Raw genomic sequence first — 16420 nt, 5'->3', positions numbered from 1 at the left:
AAGCATGTGGTTCTGTGGTGTTTATTATATTCACCATGTTGTGCAATAATCATCATTCTCAAATTTCAGAATATTTTTATTACCCCAAAGGAAACCCCACACCTATTAAGTAGTCAAGGCCCTGACAACCATTAATCTGCTTTCAGTCTCTATAGATTTTCTTATACTGGAAATTTCATATATGTAAAATGATGCAATATGTGACTTTTTGAGTTTGGCTTCTTTTATTTAGCATAATGTTTTCAAGGTTTATCTGTGTGATATATAGATACAGCCTTCATTTTTATGACTGGATAATATTCCATTGTATAGATAAACATTTTGTTTATTCAGTCATCTGTTCATAGACATTTGAGTTGCCTCCATCTTTTGACTATTATGAAGAATGCTGTTATGAACTTCCATGTACAAGTTTTTGTTTGAATACCTGCTTTTAATTCTTTTGAGTATATGCCTTGGAACAAAAGCTGAGTCATGTAATAATTGTATATTTAGGCAATTGCTTTCCAAAGAAGTTGTTCCATTTTACAATCCAACCAGCAATATCTGAGGGTTCCAATTATTTGTCCACATCCTCGCCAATACTTGTTATTTTATTATTATGATTATTATTATTGCCATCCTAGTCAGTGTGAAGTTGTATCTCATTGTAGCTTTGATTTGCATTTCCCTAATGGCTAATGATATTGAATATATTTTTCTGTGCTTTTTGGCTATTTCTATATCTTCTGTGGGGGAATGTCTATTCATTTCCTTTGCCCATTTTTTGATTGGGTTATTTGTCTTTTTGTTATTGAGTTAGAGAGTTCTTTATATATTCTGGATACCAGACCCTATCAGAAATATAATATGTGAATAGTTTCTCCCATTTTGTGGGCTGTCTTTTTACTTTCTTGATAGTGTCCTTTAAAGTAAAAAGTTTTTAATTTTGATTAAGTTCACTTTATCTATTTCTTTCTCTAGTTGTGTGTACTTCTGATGCACATCTAAGAAACCATTGCCAAATCCAAGGTCGTAAACATGTACCCTTATGTTTTCTTTCATGTGGTTCTTTGAGTTTTAAAATTCTACAATTCCAAATATTATTGAACATCTATTAGAGGCAAAGAAGTATAGTTCAGGGTGAAGTGACCTACTAACTAGAGAGATGCTTAACATACCTAGAAGGTCTTGTAAGTTGGCTTCATTGTGAAAGAAGTGGAAAGAAAGAAATTTTAACAAGCGTGTCACAGAATTTAAGTAGGTTCTGCAGTCTCTGGTCTCATCTTGGAAACAAAGCCCCACATCTTAGCATAAAAATGAGAGCAATGGCAACAGCCATAATTCAAGGAATTTGAAAACTATGAACAGTGATCAGGTGGTATGTGACAGAAATTTGACATTAGCTTTTTGTTTAAAAATATATATGATTTTAATTATGATCAGTAATAAAAAAATGAGAACCCCAGAAAATAGCAAATGCAGGCTAGGATGTGGGGACATTGTAATTCTTGTGCACTGTTGGTAGCAATATAAAATGTTGCTCAAAGGAAAGTATATTGTTACGGAAAATAGTATGGTTGTTGCCTCCAAATTAAAAAAAAATAGAATGCCTGTGTATTCCAGCAATTCCACTTATGGGTACCTATGCAACAGAATTGTAAGCAGAGACTGAAACATATATTTGCACACCTATATTCATAGCAGAATTATTTGCAATAGCCAAATAGTGGAAGCAACCCAAGTGTCCATCAATGGATGAACAGATAAACAAAATGTAGTATGTACATGCAATGGAATATTACTCAGCTTTGAAAAGGAAGAAGATCCTGTTGAATGTTATAACATGGATGAAGCTTGAGGACATTATGTTAAGTGAAATAAGTCATTTGCAAAATGACAAATACTGTGTGATTCCACTTATGTGAGGTACGTAGAGTAATCACACTTATATAGAGAGAAAGTAGAAGGGTAGTTCCTGGATGCTGGGGCAGAGGGAGAAATGGTAGGAAAAAGACTGGGGAGACTTCTGTTTTCTCAGTGTTTCATGGTCTCCTGTGTCTCTCCAACAGTGAAAGGGGGCTCTTCATAATGTAAAGATTTCCTAATTGTTGAAGATAACTTTAGGCATAGCATTCACAAGGGAAATAACAGATGAACAGCAACAGGAGGAGAGGAACAATGGAGAAAATGACTGAGAAGGAAGTAAATTTCACAAAACTTAAATTTTAAACCACTCCCTGAGTGGGAGAAGCAAATGTTGAATTCAGAAGTTGTAAAGAGAGGAGTGATGAAATAGCTGAGCCAGAAAGGAGACATTCTAGAGAAAAATGCTGGATTCTAGGGGTTCCAGCTGATGAATAGAACTGTTGGCTGGTCAACTTTTGGTTTAAAGATCAAAACTGATCTGTTTTCTATAGGTAGCCAATATTTATTGCCTGCTAATTCTGATGAAATACCCAGCAAGTTACAATATTCACATGCAGGTATTTTTTTTAAATGGAAGTTCCAGAAATACCCACAGAAGTCAAAAAGCAGAAAATCATACTGTTCTGAGTCATATATATATATATATTTTTTTTTTTAATATAAATTCTTACCTATTTTGTGTCAGGAAGAACATAATGAATAAATTATTTTGATGGAATACAATTCATTCCCCACCCCCCCCATAAATGGGTAGTAAGTTATTGCATCCAAATAAACTTTCATATCTAGTTGTTCAAGTACTTAAGCCTTTCTTAAGGTGATTATTCAGGGAAAATTTTTCAGTTGGGATTATCCTTTTTATAACCTCTTTTCCTTTCTGGTACATGCTTTATAGCCAGTCCCCTGATTCTTAGAATGCTCCACAAAAAGATAAGGAAAAGAAAAGTAAATTTTTAAAAAGTTAGTGAGGCTGCTTGGCAATAGTGAAAATAAACATGTAATTAGGAGGAGGTTGAAATGAACTGAAATCAAGGCAACTGCTTCTTAAAAGAAGACAAACTAAAATGGTATAATAAAAATAGTTAATATTCATCAGACTAAGCACTTGATGTTCCAGCGTCAGTTCTAAGTGTTTTGCATGTATTATATTAACTTATTTAATCTTCACAACAACCCTACAAAGGAAGGTATCCTGTAAGAATTTATTATTAAATTGCTATAAATTTTATGAGCTTGTTGGTAGCTTGAAATCGGCCTTTGTGGGGGTTATTTACACCATGGGAATTGACATACACTACAAATCAGGGCTGTGGAGAGGAGAACCGGTTGTTAATTTTCTAGAATATCACTTCTTTTTTTTAAGTATATTTTATTGATTATATTGTTACAATAGTTCCAATTTTTTCCCCTTTGCTCCCCTCCGCCCAGCACCCCCCTTCCCCAACAATCCCCTCCCCAAGTCCATGCCCATGGGTCGTACATACAAGCTCTCCTGCCTCACCCTTTCATATATTCTTCTTTTTTTTTTTAAATAATTAATTAGTTAAATATTTTAACAATAAAAAATAAAAATCCCTCCCTCTCAGACTTAAGACCCTTAACAATCTTATAAAGGACAATGGACGAAGGTCTCGAGCTCCTCTAGCTGCTTCAAGCTGGACATGGTCGTCGTCCTACCTACCCTTGGGTCAAGAAATCCCTAATAAGAGTGGGGGTGTGGAGGGGAGGGTGGCCTTCCCACAAGGGGAAGGATCGTGCAGACACCAGGTTGGTTGGCTGTCTCTGGACAATGGCATGCTTGGTTTAACAGGCTGGCATCCTTGTTGTATTCTGGGGGCAACAGGGTTAAAGGACATCATTCAATCCGTAACCACTAGATGACAAAAGACAGGTATTAATTTTTCAATGTCCCACATTAGGGAAAAGAAGGGCTTCTTTGGAGGAAGGTATGCCAGGTACATCTCACCTGTCCAAAACCCTTTTGCCCATTATACTTAGTTTGGACTGAGGGAAATATTTTAGGTTTCCCCCCTCTCAGGCCTCTGGGCTCTTTCTGTCCAAGCCATTAGGATAGAAAAGAGAAACCAGTTTTAAAGTGAAGCCCACAGACCACCCCGTTCTTCACCAACCCAGCCACTTAATTCAGCCAAACCATTGAGTCTCAGGAGGCAGCAATGCAGACAGGATTAAGTGAGGCCTTTATGTACAGACAATCACTCAGGTAATGAGATCGTAGGCTTATGCCCTTTGAAAACAGAAAACACGTGTTAATTTATGTAACATAACCCACATACAAGTCTCTAAATCTGTAGGACTGTCTTATCGGAAAGACATCTAGTTGCAAGGCATTTGACATTCTTCTTGCCTGTAAATTAAACATCTTTGATAATGCCACAGACATAGTTTAACTTTCAAATGAAAACAAATTTTAAATGAAAAGAAACTTTAAAGATGGTTAGCTGCACTACTTTATAGTCTACCACTGGGCATTGTGATCTTCCTTGAATCGTGATTTTTCTCCCTAAGATTACCCTCCTTGTCATTAAAGGGACTGCATTAAGTTCATTTTAAATTTATCCTGTTCATTTGCATAAACACAACAAGAGCAGCAAATGATCACTTATGATCTTTAGTTCTGCTTTGCTGGAACTTACGCAAGGAACATTTAGGGTGACCTTCAGTCTGCCCTTCAGGGCACAGAAGCTGAGCCACATACCTGGCATTCAGCCTTGCCTGTAAACACCTGTCTTTTCCAGGTCCTCCTGGTTTTCCATTGTGCCTTAAGGTCCCTTCTAGACATCTTTCAGGAAAACAACCTTCATTCCTTCCCTGGAAAGATTGCTATGGACCGCTCATCCATCCAAGGTACCAGGCCTTTTATCTCGTGGACTTTTATTACCTTTGAAAGTCAGTCCCAGTTGCTCAGGGCTTTTTGGTAACAACCAAAGCCCAAGCATGTCTCCTTTAGGCATGACATTCCATTCAAAGTCTTAGTTAAAAAAAAAACAACAAAAAACCTTTATTAACAACTGGTCTTATTAGTTTTATGCAAAGAAACTTAGGTCATTACTTACTTCTTTAGAATGCCAAATTCTGGAGGGATCAGATAGGGAGAAAATATATACAGTGTGAAGGAAAATCCTTGTCCTTCTAATATTCACTGAACTTGCATTTCTAGTCTTTATATTTTTATTTTTTCCCCCCACTAAAAATTTTTCTGTTTGTTTGTTTTTCCATTACAGTTGTCTCACTTTTTTCCCCCTCTTGCTTCCCTGCACCCTGCCCCCCCTTCTTCCACATTCAGTCTCCACCCAGTTGTCCATGTCCATGGGTCATTTATACATGTTCTTTGACTAGACCCTTTCCCTTCTTACCACTTCTCTCCCTCCCATATCCCCCTTTGTTACTGTTAGTTTATTCCTTGTTTACATACCTCTGGTTCAATTTTGCTCATTTGTTTGTGTTGTTCATTAGTTTCCTGTAACAGGTGATAGCATAAGGTAATTTTCTTTTGTTGCCTGGCTTATTTCACTAAGCATAATTCTCTCTAGTTCCAATCATGTTGTTGCAAGTGGTAGAAGTTCCTTCTTTCTTTCAGTACTTATTCATTGTCATTTTCCCCCTTTGTACTCGTGTTCCTCTCTGTCTCTCTCTGTTTCTTCATCTTCTTAAAGCAGACCCTTTAGCATCTCTTGCAATGCTGGTTTGGTGGAGATGTATTCTTTTAGCCTTCTTTTGTCATGGAAACTCCTTATTTCACCTTCCATTTTGAATGAGAGCCTTGTTGGGTAGAGTATTCTTGGTTGTAGGCCTTTGTTTTTCATTACTTGGAATATATTTTGCCATTCCCTTCTGGCTTGTAGTGTTTCTGCTGAGAAATCTGATGATAGCCTTATTGGAGCTCCCTTGTATGTTATTAGTTGTTTCTCTCTTGCTGCTTTTAGGATTCTCTCTTTGTCTTTCAATGTTGCCATTTTAATTATGATGTGTCTTGAAGTGGGCCTGTTGGGGTTCATCTTCATTGGGACCCTCTGTGCTTCCTGGACTTGCATGATTCTTTCTCTCTTCATGTTAGGTAAGTTTTCTGTCATTAGTTTTTCAAAGAGGTTTTCTATTCCTTGCTCTTCTTCTTCTCCTTCTGGAACTCCTATGATACGGATATTATTATGTTTCATGTTGTCCTGCAGCTGTCTTAGAGCCTCTTCAGTCTTGTTCAGTCTTTTTTCATTTCGTTGCACTGTCTGTGAGTTTTTGTCTACATTGTCCTCCAGCTCGCTGATCTGATCTTCTGCTTCCTCTAGCCTGTTTTTAATTCCTTCTACTGTGTTCTTCAATTCAGAGATCGTATTCTTCATTTCTTCCTGGCTCTTATTGATAGCTTCCATGTCCTTTTTGATGCTGGTATAATTCTCAGTAAGTTCCTTATAGTTCTTCTGGAGTTCACTGTAGTTTTTCTGGAGTTCTTTGTAGTTTCCGCTGAGCTCATTGAGCTTCTCCATAATCCATGCTTTCAATTCCATATCTGATAGTTTGCTCCCCTCTATTTCATTTAGTACTCTTTCTGGGGACTCTACCTTTCCTTTCGATGGGGGGTTGTTTCTCTGTCTCCCCATTTTTGTGACTCCTATTGTTTGTTGGTGCTTCTTAGAATGATCTGCACTTCCTGGATCTAGAATATCACTTCTATTGTTTCAGGGAATGGGGAAATGAGAACACAGAAAACTTAGGTACATTTTTCATGATCGTGCACCTAGTATTTGGTAGAGTTAAAATTTTACTCTAGGCAGCACCACTTGAGAGCCCAAGCTTTTAACTATCATACCATACTCTTCATGGTATGACTAAAATGCATTGACTTGACTTACAAAGCCAAAGGTTCTCATTTAGACTGTTCTACTATCCACTGTTTAAGCTGAGTCTCAAGACATTTTATAAAGATGTTATAATCTAATAATGTTTCACATTTATCTCTGCTATATCACAAATAAGATTAGGTGAAAATGCAAAATAATCTCCCTTCCCTTCCCCTCTTCCTTCCTTCCTTTCTTCCTTCCAAACTTTGATTATGTCTTTGCTATTGGAATAGAATGCATGTAAATCTCTTAGGACTTTTGGCAGCATTTAAGGAGGACTATAGTGAATTTTCTCCCTAATGCTCCCATATTGCTTTCCTCATTATTGTAGAAAGCAGAACACCTGAGCTGACAGTGGGCCTCATAATCATCATTAATAACTATTTATTGAGCATGCCCTCCATGCTGATCAACAAGGACACAGAGGTACATGATATGGTTCTAGAATTTGTCCAACAAGTGGCTCAAGTAACAAGCAGAAATTGTTCAAAAGAGAAAAGAAAGTAACCATAGTGGCTGGGGCAGCTGCGGAAGCTTTTCTGGGGAAGGAAATAGGTCCTGAGCTAGAGAGTCAAAGGGAAAGTGAGCATTATAGGTAGGCAGAATGGCTTGAGGGAAGACACTGGGGCTATTACCATTTTTGTGGGTGAAAAATAAGTAATACAGTTTGGCCAAAGTAAAGGTTCTATAACAGGATGTAAGACTGGAAAGGATAGACTCTTGTTTGAGGGGGGCATTTGGCCTTGACTAAGGAGCCTGGGCTTCATTTTTTGAGCAATAAGAAATCACCCAAGGTTCTTCAACACATGAAAAATGCGTAAAGATGTGCTGTGAATAAGATTAAAGTTAGCCAGGAGTATAGAATGAACTGGAGGAGAGATTTATTGGAAACAAAGATAGCAGTAAACAATAATCTATTATGAAAGCTCTCTTGACATGAAAAATCATTATGGAATAATTAGAATTGTAAGCAAGATACAATTATAATTGCAAACTCTGATTACAGTGGCAAAAACATATGCAGTGGGAAAGACTAGGAAGAACTATAACTAAATTATTAGTTATTGGGATGGGCTGGTAGAGTCATGGGTAAATTTTTATTCTCATCCCCCAACCCCATCCTCTTTGGCAACCATCAACTCCATATCTATGGGTCTGTTTCTGTTTTGTCTTGTTTGTTCATTTGTTTTCTTTTGTTTAGATTTCATGTGTAAGTGAAATCATGTGGCATTTGTCTTTCTCTGTCTGACTTATTTCACTTAGCATAATAGCCTCTAGGTCCATCCATGTTGTTGCAAATGGCAAGATTTCACTCTTTTTTATTGCTGAAGAATATTTCATTGTATATATAATTTTTTTCTTTAATCAAATTTTTGGTAATGTGGTCATAGTTTGTCATTACAAGAAATATGTGTAAATAAAAAATTATTGGCAGAAAACAGATGCTTGAAGGGGACACTAATTTTATATGCAATAGCAAACTATGCTTTAGATATAGTAAGATAAAAGAAAAAACATTCGAATGTGGGGGACTTTGGGCTAGCTGGAGTTATGGGACCAAAATTTTGGAAAGTGGTGAAGATTTGACACCCTGTTTTGTCAGCCATGAAAGTGACTAAGAATTCTGTTAGGGAATTCAAGGCAAAAAAGGCTGAACAAGAAGCCCTGAGCCTTGAGGGTTTGTCCGAGAAGGTGCAGAAGGGGAGGAGGAAGTGAAGGGATTGAACATCATGTACCTGAGAAGAAGGAGGACTGTTAAGACTTGTTGGGAAAAAAGAGATCAATGCAAGTTAGTTTATAAATTGACTTCTGAGAGTTAGGAAAAAACTGAAGACTGAGAAAAGCTACTGTTTCTAACTTCTTGGACTCATAGAACTGAAAAAAATAATAGCAGCTTCATTTTTTGAGTATTTCCTGTGTATTAGCAGCATGATATGTGCACTATATCTATTGTCTTTTATAATTCTCATAACATTGCCTTGTATTGAGTGCCATTATTATATTATTTCCATTTTTAAAATGAGGAAACAGAGTTTAAGATGGAAGGAAACTTAGAGATTATTTTGCACAAATCTTCCCATTTTATCAGTGAAGTTAAAAGGGCTCACGAGTCAAGGTCACATGACTTGTCCAGAGCAGAACCAACTCGAAGAAAAGGAACTCACATTGGAGGGAGGTGATACACCCAAATCTTCCCTTGATGATGACCAATTCACTTCCTAGTGTTACTGAGCCCTGTAGTGGTATTTCTTTATATTTACTTTCTACCTTTTCTCAGTACTATATAAACTGTCTAAATGTACACATTTTGATGCAAATATCATTCAGTGTTATTTGGCTGCTCCAAGTAGCTTGCCTATTTCATTATTAGCAGCATTTGTATAAGATGCCATATATGGCAATGCTGTTTAAGTCTGATAATGAATCTATCACTAAGGTGGAAATTTTTCCTCGGTTGGGGGCAGGATGGATGTTATTCAGGAGGGAGTAAAAATTGTGATTATCCAGTAGAATGCTGATTAAAAGTGTGATTAATGTTATACATTGACAATTCAATCCTACAAAAGAAGGTGTTTAGGTTATAGGTGGCCTAACGGATCTTTGCTTTCAATGTTGATGTTAATAGGTATAGTATTAGATAGAGACAGTATCTAAACAGTTTTACCCAGCATAGGCCAGATACTATACCCTTGTTTGTAGCTATTGACCAACAGATCTATCATGAGTCTAATAAAAGCTTTGGCCCTGACGTGTTACTAGCAAATTTTATAGTCTAAACTCTCTCCAAGATGGGAAATTTATATATATATTTTGCTCTTAGTATAATATGTGACGTGATATGCAAAAATATAATCATTAACTAAAATTTTCTTGTTATTTGAATTAGGAAAGTGTGTCTATTTTACTAAATTTCCCAAAGCCTAACACTATTATATGTGCAATTTTAGATATATTTATCTACTATTAATATATTATTATATCTATTATTAAAAAGGTGGTTCAAGTATGAAACCCAATGGAAATTTTAATTTTACTAAGATTCACATAATCCATAAAATCCTGATCATGAGACCCATGTTGCAGTAATCTGACCTGAAAGCAGAATATTTAGGTCAGGGCAAAAGTTCCTGAAATGTGTATCTCCTATCAATCCAAGGAGTGTTGTTTTCTAACTCACTGAGTTATGAGTCATAGTGGGGTGTGTGCAACATAGAAAAAAGAAAAGAAGTAGAATAGAAAATATTAACTTCAGGGGGTGTTGCTCTTAGTAAGAGTTTTAGTTACTGTGTTTGCTGGCCCTTGGGTCTACTCCTCCCTCTTCTGCTTGGCCCTGTGAGGCAAGCGGGGGCAGACCCCTGTGGGCTGCAAGTCCCAGGCTTGTGTGTCACATGCAGTCAGCCCATGAGAGGCACTGGTAAGAGACAGGGCAACTGAAGGACATGGGGGAAGAAGACAACAGGGTATTTCCCCCATTTCTTTCTGCTTCTAGCTTCATCTCTAACAACAGCTGTGTGTCCACCTTGGCTTTGACTTAGAACCACCATAGTTTCAGTTTCACTAGAAGATCATGACTCTAGATTCTCTTTAATTCTGCTTGGTTCCTCCAGGTTAGGGGTAATAGTGACTTCTTACTATTGTTACTCTCAGTTCCTTATCTGACTTTGTAGCTCTTCCACCACCTGCATAAACAATTCCCTAACTTAAACTCCTTCTGTTTTCCTGGTTGGACCTGGACTGATAGAATTCACTATGTACCTAAGTATGTGTATATTGGGTCATGATATGTAATACATTTCATACTGAGAGTAGTTGTTAAAACAGTTTGAAAGCCAAGTCTATGAAAATAACTTTGATAGTGTGCAATGAATAGTACTGGGCCCATTTCTTCAGTTGGACATTGATGGCTAGAGCTGAAGAACACGAACTTGGAGACTTTTTTTTTTTTTTTTTTAACAGATCAGTTATTTAATTGGGTTTTTCGAAAGCTCAGAACTTCATCTTGTGAGGATAAAGCCCGTTCGTGAGAGCGAACAAACAGCGGAGGTAGCCCTGCTGCTGAGGAACAGCTTTGATTTTTGGCAGAATTTGGGAGTCCACGGCTTTCTGATCAATCTTGCGCTGTTCTGTAATCTCATATTTCTCCTTCTCGGTGTCGAAGATCTCCCCCTCCTGGTGTCTGGGCTTGCGCAGCTTCTTCTTCTTGAAGTAGGCGTCAGGGAGGTGCTTCGGAATTTTCACACCGCTGATATCGATTTTGGTGGAGGTGGCGATGACAAACTTCTGGTGTGTTCTACGCAGAGGAACTCGATTAAGGGCCAGAGGTCCAGTCACAAGTAGCAAGCCACTGCTCAGCTGCTTCAGGAAAACCACCCTCTTGCCCCGGTGGCGCCAGGTGAGGACGATGAGAATGGTCCCGGGGGTGATGCTGGCCCGCAGTTTCCTCACGTGCTGACCGAAGGGTTTCTTGCCGTGGCTCAGCAGCTTCCAAGGCACATCTTCGGTGGGGCAGTACCGAGGCATTTTGCGAAGTTTAACCACTCGGGTACCACCGTTCTTGTCGCCACCAACTGGTTTTGTGACAGTAGCAAGAACCTTCTCCTTTTTCTTTTCAATCCTGGATTTGGCTGCTGAGTACTTCCTCTTGTACATGGCCTTTCGGGAATACATCGCTGACCAGGAATACCTGCCAATTCCTCGGACCAGGACAGGGTTTCGGCTGCAGTGCGGCTTCCCCTTCTTAGGCGTCTTGGCCTTGGGGTCACCCTTCTTAACCTTGCTGCCAGCATCGGCCTTCTTGGCTTCGGGTTTCTTCTCCTTAGGATCCGGCTTCTCAGGTTTTTCACCCGCCATCTTGCAAGATGGGAGAAAGCTTTTTTTTTTTCTTTTAAGGGACACAGTGTGGTAGAGTAGAAGGTGTACTGACTGGGAGTGAAGAGACCAAGATTCTAACCTTGATGGGTGGCCACGGGCAGTCCATTCAACCATGTGTTCTAGCATAGTATGCTTACTTAAGTGCATGGAAACAGAGGTTCTGAGATTGGTGTGTCTTTTCCAAACCAGTGACTGTTAAGTTACAATGTGACCATACTGAGAGAGGTATTGATGTATAGCCCGTGACAGCACAGACACCCATGTTATCAGCAATTAAAAGCTGTTTGAAAGAATTAAATAGTTATCTAGATCATTAAGTCTTGCTTTTACTATTTAATTATGTTCCTTACTTGATAAGTAGTCATTTATTATATAACATTACAAATAATAGCTCACCATTCTGGTCTTAAGTTCTTAGAAAATAATAAACATTGATACAGACCATAGGACTTGCAGAATATTGGGTAATGGTGGTTACAGTCATTAATGCCAGTAAATAAATCACACTATAAAATTGAGATGTCATATAAAGACAAATGCCCCTAACTGGTGGGCATATTTTTAAAGTAGCTCAATAAAATGTAGCTAAAGTGTGAAGTGTAAACCTCTTTAAGATTCAGACATACTCCCAAACCCTATGTCCAAAGGATTAAACAAACATACAAACAAAAAATGTTGTATGTTATGATCTTCTTTTACTTTATCAGCAAATCCCTTATTTCCCTCCATATTTAAGGGAAGTCTATTACCAAAAGGCCCCAAATAGTCTTCATAAAAGTAAAATTCCAACAGAATCATAATGTCTCTGTTAAGATAAGCAATTGATTATGCACAATTCTGGACTTTTCCTTTATGCTCAGTACTCATTGAAGTCAGTGACTGTTCAGCTAAGTTTATCTGAAGGGGGGGATAAAAGCTTCCTGCCCAGCATTAAACCTTGCCCCATGCAGAATCCAGGTGCTTACAACCCTTTCCAAAACTTCTTATTCTTGTTTAATATATTCATCACTTTCTGTGGTGAAAACTAAAGTGAACCCATATTGTTGCGGTATGTATTTAATCCCTACCTGCGGAGAGACTGACTCTCCTTCCCCCTCCAAAAGCAGATTATTTATCTCAATTTCTTTAAAGAGTCATCTAAAGTAACTTTAGTGGTTATTTCTTGTTTTATATGTTCCTGGATTATTTTCTACTCTTCTCTTGAATTTTCATAAAACTTTAAGCATAGAAAAATGACTAAAATAAGGCAACAGCAGATATTTCTGTGTACTGAACTTGAAATAAGAATCTGGTGGGTGACAAAATGCAAGTCAAGCTGAAAAGGGCCACGCAGAAATAAAAGACAATAAATAGTAACTGAAAAGATAAGTCCAGTAACAGTTGAAGGTGGTCTAAAAGTGAAATGCTGCAATCAAATCTAATAAAATGGCGTGAGAGATAGATACAGTATATTCTGCTACTGTGGCATTCAGTTGTGGGGCTTAGAGATGAGCTACAGTGTCACATTGGTACAGAAGCATATTATCGTTCCCAGGAACATGGTACAAATCAAAGGGCAGAAGCTACAATGCCCTGACAAACAAGAGTTAAAATATTTGAACAATTTATGACAAAACAATTTTTAAATACTGAATTCATGTTCAGATTCTTAATGTACAAGTGCCCAAAAATGTGTTAAAGCCTCAGAGACATGTTGATGACAACATTTATAAAATTTATAAAATTCTTTCTTGTCTAAATAACTTAGATATAATAGAGTATTATTGAGAAAACCCTCCAGAAGAAAATTATCCTCCAGAGACAAATGAAGCCTTCCTTTGGGCAGTTAGAATGCATTCAAATTTTCTAAAGATATATTGAGTTCTATAGGGTTTTTCTTTAAGGGTAGACATGTTTGGACATATAAAATATACAGTTAGTTTTATAAAGGTTACGGAAAACATTTATTTCTTATCAGAGAAGTACCCTGCATCATTTGTGCTCTGATGCCTCTGTATCCAAAATTCTTTCCCCCTTGGAGAAAGAGCCTATTGAAAATCTGATGAAATGTATGGACTCTGCAGAAAGTGCACATTAACATGATCACAGAATTTCTAACAGTTTCAAGGAATTCTCATATACTCCAAAGATCATTTATATTCCACCCTCACCTGTCCCATAATGGCTGAAATCCCTGTGTTGATGACAAATTATTGGGCAGTTTTTACATGAGCAACATAGATCACTCTGAGTCTGGAGTTTTATCAAGCTGGGTTAAAAATTCTGACTTCATCATTTAGTCATCTCCAACTTGATTGATTGCATTCCCCTTGCAGTTAAAAAAAAACATAATTTATATATAGTTATTCATTATACATGTATTCAGTATAATAGTAATATGAAAATACACAAAATAGAAGTTATAAAAGAATGAGATGAAAATGATAGAGTGAAATTTAGTTCTTCCTGACATTTTATTAAATGTTTTCATCTTTATTGAATTTATTGGGGTCACAATGGTTAATAAAATTATATAGGTTTCAAGTGCACAATTCTATAATATATCACCTGTATATTGTATCATGTATTCACCATGCAAAGCCAGGTCTCCTTCTGTCACCATTTATGCCCCCTTTACGCTCTCCTACCTCCTCTCACCTCCCTGTCCCCTGCTAATCACCATATCATTGTCTGTGTTTATGTGTTTGTGTTTTTCTTTTGCTAAATACTTTCACCTTTTTCACCCAGTCCCCCAACCTTTTGTCCCCTAGACTGCTCTCAGTCTGTTCTCTATATCTATGAGTCTGTTTCTATGAGGTTTGTTAATTTACTTTGTTCATTAGATTCTACATATATGTGAAATTGTGTGGTATTTGTCTTTCTCTGACTGCCTTTTTTCACTTAATACTTTCCAGGTCCGTCAGTGCTATCACAGAAGATAAGGTTTCCTTATTTTTAGAGCCAAGTATATTCCGTTGTGTAAAGGTACCACGGCTTTATTATTCACAGATCTACTGATGGGCACTTGGGCTACTTTCAAGTCTTAGCTATTGTAAATAACGCTGCAATGAACATAGGGGTGCATAAATTCTTTTGATTGGTGTTTTGGGTCTTTTCATATTTATTCCCAAGAGTGGAATCACTGGGTCATAGGCAGTTCTATTTTTAACTTTTTGAGGAAACTCCATACTGTTTTCCACAGTGGCTGCACCAGTCTGCATTCCCACCAACAATGCACCTGGGTTCGCCTTTCTCCGTATCCTCACCAGCACTTATTGTTTGTTGACTTATTGATCATAGTCATTCTGACAAATGTGAGGTGATATCTCATTGTGGTTTTAACTTGCATTATTTTGATGATTAGTGACATTGAGCATCTTTTAAATCTGTATGTCCTCTTTGGAGAAGTCTAGTTAGATCTTTTGGACGTTTTCATTGGATTTTTTTATGTTGCGTTCTTTTATAAGTTCTTTATAAATTTTGGGTATTAACCCCTTATTAGATGTATTGGTGGATATGTTCTCCCATTCAATGGGTTATCTTTTCATTTTGTTGATGGTTTCATTTACTGTGCAAAAATTTTTTAGTTTGATATAGTCCTATTTGTTTATTTTTTCTTTTGTTTCCTTGCCTGAGGATATATATCAGAAAATAATATTGCTATGGGAAATATCTGAGATTTTACTGCCTAAGTATTTTTTTAAAGATCATTATGGTTTTGAGTCATATTTAAGTCTTTAATCTATTTTGAACTTATTCTTGTATATGGTGTGAGTTGATGGTCTAGTTTCATTTCTTTTGCATGTATCTGTCTAATATTCCCAACACCATTTTATTGAACAGACTGTTTTTACCTCATTGTATGTTCTTGCCTTCTTTGTAAAATATTAATTAACTATAAAGGTGTGAGTATATTTTTGGGCTTCCTAGTCTGTTCCATTGATCTGTATACCAGTTCTTATGCCAGTAAGATGCTGTTTTGATTACTACGGCCTTGTAGTATAGTTTGATATCAGGCAGTGTGAAACCTCCAACTTTGTTCTCCTTTCTGAAGATTGCTATTCAAGGTCTTTTGTTTCCACATACATTTTTGGAATATTTTCTCTAGTTCTGTAAATACGCTATTGGTATCTTGATAGGAATTGTGGTGAATCTATAGATTGCTTTGGGTAGTATGGACATTTTAATGATGCTAAGTTTTCCTATCCATGAGCATGTATATTAGTATCTTCTTCAGTGTCTTTCTATAGTGTCATATAATTTGTCAAGTACTGGTCTTTTATGTCCTTGGTTAAATTTATTCCTAGTTCTTTTATTATTTTTTATGCAATTATAAATGGGATTATTTTCTTAGTTTCCCTGAGAGTTCATTATTCATTGATATAAATGCAACTGATTTCTTGATATTTATTTTGCATCCTGCTACTTGACTGAATTCACTTATCAGAACTTCTAGTTTTTGGTGGGGTCTTTAGGGTTCTCTATGTACACTGTCATGGTATTTTCACATATGCATGCCTGTCTGTTGGAATCACATACATGTGGTCTAAGAGGTGGGATCTTGGATGCAGATGGTTGTCCCACGTGTCTCACTCTGCACCCACATTAGCAGCTGCTCAGCTTCCCTCCTCCATGTGGACCAGGATGGGGTGATCCCATCCCTCTCCATGGACATGAGTGTTTTTTCTAATTCTTGGCTATTTCATCAGTGCTTTCATGGGTAGTCTCAAAAATATGTCTTTGAACAATTGTGCAAGAATTTCTGACGGGTGACCTCCTAGGATGAGCACTGCCAGGTGAAGGTGACC

The 16420-nt window shown here is 37.2% G+C and overlaps 1 pseudogene; it reads right to left on the bottom strand.

Annotated features, from left to right (window-relative positions):
* Nucleotides 1–10724: 10724 nt before the first annotated feature.
* Nucleotides 10725–11625, bottom strand: LOC150013094 (large ribosomal subunit protein eL6 pseudogene; annotated as a pseudogene).
* Between the last annotated feature and the right edge of the window lie 4795 nt (nucleotides 11626–16420).

Source organism: Furipterus horrens, unplaced genomic scaffold, assembly GCF_987537825.1.
Source record: "Furipterus horrens unplaced genomic scaffold, mFurHor1.1.pri manual_scaffold_4, whole genome shotgun sequence".
Taxonomy (NCBI): Eukaryota; Metazoa; Chordata; class Mammalia; order Chiroptera; family Furipteridae; genus Furipterus; species Furipterus horrens.
This window is presented reverse-complemented; position numbering and strand designations above follow the sequence as displayed.